Below are 3,753 nucleotides of genomic sequence, written 5' to 3'. Positions count from 1 at the left end.
CAGTCTTTCCGGTCACATGTTTTCAAAATAAGATGAGGAAAAATAAATAATATTATTTCGGCTTCCACATTTCTCGGCTGAACTATCAGGGCCTAGCTTTTAAACTGGACAAAAGGATGGGACATTTACTTTTTCAATTATAAAAGATAAAATAACAACAAAATAATAGTTTGAGATTTACCTCATGGCAGAATATACAAATTATTAGTACAAATAGGGTGAAGACATTTGTTTACTAAAAAAAGAATCGAACATTATAATAAATATATTATTCTAATATTAGTATGTCTTACATTCAGTGCTTGAATTGGGCCGGTACGCAGGTACAGGGGCGGCGCCAGGGGGGAGCTAGGGGGTGCCGAAGCACCCCCCAGGATTGCCAAAGCACCCCCTAAGCACCCCCAAGAAATATGTTTTTGTTTTTTTTCCGAAAATTATTATTATTTGTATTAAATTAAATCAGAAAAATTATTGATTACATCAATGCAAATGTGAAACAAATAAATGTTTGACCAAAAACATAAAGTCAACACAGGTGATATGATTAGGCCAATGGCCAGCACCCATTCGATGTTTGACCTAACCATAGGCTAAATTACGTTGTGACACTTGAGTGACTTCCTGTTAGCTGGAGCCCCAAATGATTTGCTAACAGCAAAGTGAAAAATTGATCGTTTTTTAGTCCTTAAACGTCCACGTGTGGACACTCAATCAAAACCACCTGAAAGCGAGAGGGATTCTGCACATAATAGGCCTTGTGAGTACAAGTAGCTTACTTCTGGGTCTGTTTCATTCAAGCTCTGCTCTGTGTGTGTAGCACAAGCCATTTTGTGTGCGTGCGCAAGCGAGCGAGAGAGAGAGCTCGCGCACCGGTGGGTATCTCTACCGGAGATCGTTGTGGTTAGCATCTGGTGCTAGCTAGCCAAGCTAACGGATATAAGGAGCTTTTTCAACAACAAGGTGGAGGGAGAACTCTCTCCTGTCAGACGGAGAGTCTCAGATAACCTCAGCTCAGGTGAAGTAAAGGACTCTCAGTATTTAGATAGTTAACTTTAGTCTAGTTATCTCAATGGGTCTCAAACGGTTTGTTTTAAAAGGGGAGTGATTTGTAAAATATCTATAAAGAAATAGAAAATCTGTTTACAGTTCTGTTTCATATGGGTGTTGTTGAGAGATGTATCCATAGATCTCTTAATGTTGCTCTCAAAGTGCACCAGATTGATGCTTTTAACTTCAATATTTAAAAAAAATCTTCCCGGGGAAGCATACCCTCAGACCCCACTAGAGGAGGTGAGGTCACTCCTAGAGGAGGTGAGGTCCACCCCCCACCTGTAAAAATAGCACTTTACCCCTGCTTACACATATGCCGTGAGCTGATTATCGAGCGTTCATTGTAACAGTCGCGGGTGCACTGTGTGTGCGTGTGGGGAGTGTTACAGTAGAAAATTCAACTGTAGCGCTGGTGCATTAATGGGAAACCCTTAATGTTTGAGCACCCTCTATGAAACGTCAAGCTACCCCACAGCACCCCCTAGAGAAAATCTCTGGCGCTGCCACTGATCGGGAGGACCGGGGTTGCGTTCCAATAGTCCATTTAGCTTAGGAACCTTCCTAACCAAGTGAAATGACCCGGAAGTACGTCAGTGGCAGCCATGTTAAGTGCCGTTCCAATTCTCCAAATGAAAGGAAAGGAGGTTTCAAACTTCCTTTATAACCTCCTTTAGCTTAGGAACCACTGGACCTCCCTTGACGAAAGGAGAGGAGAAAATGCTGCCCCACAATGCATTGCAGCCGCAGCATTTGCCGTCACTCAGTCGACCGTTCACGGAAACAACCGATTATGACCGAGAAATTATATCATGAACGTTACGGTGCTTATTAAGCATTTTAAAACGTATGTGGTAAGTTGCCAAAGTGCTTTGTTCTGAACGTTCATCAGTATTATAATCAAAAAGAGAAATATGAACGTTAGTTTTTACTGAAATGATCAAATAAAGTCAACATTTCACAGTCTTTACTGAGATGTGTGGGGTTTGTTCAACTTCTAAAAGATGTTTGAATGGTGATATACACATTTGTATTGATTTTAATATATTTTCATAGTTCATACAATCATACGTATTGGGATCATTTGTATTAATGTGGACCGGAGGGAGAGGGTGACGAGCATCAGTTTCACTTTCCTTTTTTATTTCAATTCCAACTTTGGTCATGAAGAATATGTTTCTCTGTTGTCCACGTTCATAAAGCAAAGCAACAGCATCAGAGCACGGTGCAGAGTCTCTAGATGAGTTTACAGTAGTCCCTCGTTCTTATTAAACATCCATGTTGTAGTCCGCTGTATAGAAAACTGTAGTTTCCATAGTTTCCCCACAGCAGCAGACGCACATTCATAACGTCGGCTGGCGCATCATAAACACGTCGGATAGTGAAAGTGCATTCGGATTCTCTAAAGTACCGCAGTCTCTTCTCCTAAATCCTTTTGAATAATCCTATCCACTATCCCTTAACCCCGTCACGTTTCATTCAGAGGTCAAGGAATAGACGATAGGGTTAGAATTTAGGAGCTGATTTTTGGATTATCGGAACGCAACCCGGGAGGTTTCCCGATGGCCTGGCCTATTAAGTGGCCTGCTGGCCTGAGGATTTTTGTATACGTTGTGAACGCAACGCTGCGTAAATGTGGGTCTGACTCTGCCTCACAGAGGGTGACTGGCTGTCTACATGATGTGGCCTGCCGACATGGCCACTTTCATACAGATCATAAATCAAAGCCCTTGATTGGTCTCTGTGTGTCATTCAAGCTCGGGAGGGTGTGTGTATGTGAGGCGCGAGCGAGCGAGAAAGCGCGCGCACCTGACCTGAGAGACTGGTAACTACAGTAAGGTAAAACGAGTGTTTAGATAGTTAACTTAGTCTAAGTTATCTCAGTGGGTCTCAAACGGCTCGGTCACCATTTATGTAAACACATATTTCCATTTGAGGGGGTAGTGATTAGTAAAATATGCATGAATAATAAAAATAAAATGTTAACTAGGTGAAAAAAGGTAAGATAAACTTTTAAAACTTGTTGAGAGCTAAAACTAGTCTTTGCTGCTGCCTCAAAGAGGAGCAGGAGGGAGAGGAGGGAGACAGGAGAGGCTGATTCAGGAGCACAGACACACTCACAACTATAAATGAACCAAAAACAAATAAATAAACAAGTTTCAATGTTTTTTCATATTGGATATGGTATGTTATTGGTTATGGCCATGTACTTATGATTTTATGATTATTTAAATGTATACAGTTCTGTTTCATATGGGTGTAGTCTCTTTATTTCCCCCTCAAAATGCACCAGATTGATGCATTTAAGTCCAACATTTTAAACAAATCTTACCGGGGGAGCATGCCCCCAGACCCCCGATAAGGATTTGAGGTCCACCCCCACTTAAAATATGTTCACATGAGGTTCCTAAATAGATTTGCAATTTTTTTTTAAATAGTAACCCATCTCATGTGTTTATTTTTGGGCAGTAGATTTAAACTAGAGGGCTATCACTATGGGCAGCAACGCTGTAAATATTGACAAATAAATCCAGCAAAATGGCACAAAAAACTGGTGTTGGCCTGACTGGGTGTATAATTCCCGGCCTGACTTATTGTCCCAGTCCGGCCCTGAATTTGACGCATGACAACAAATATGCCCAGCGTACCTATGACGCGCAGCAGCGATAGACTAGAGCAGAAAATACATCACATAGCGTTAGCATT

The sequence above is a fragment of the Pseudochaenichthys georgianus genome, chromosome 13 (genome assembly GCF_902827115.2).
Source record: "Pseudochaenichthys georgianus chromosome 13, fPseGeo1.2, whole genome shotgun sequence".
Lineage (NCBI taxonomy): Eukaryota > Metazoa > Chordata > Actinopteri > Perciformes > Channichthyidae > Pseudochaenichthys > Pseudochaenichthys georgianus.
The sequence above is the reverse complement of the archived record's forward strand: the minus strand, read 5'-3'. Positions refer to the sequence as shown.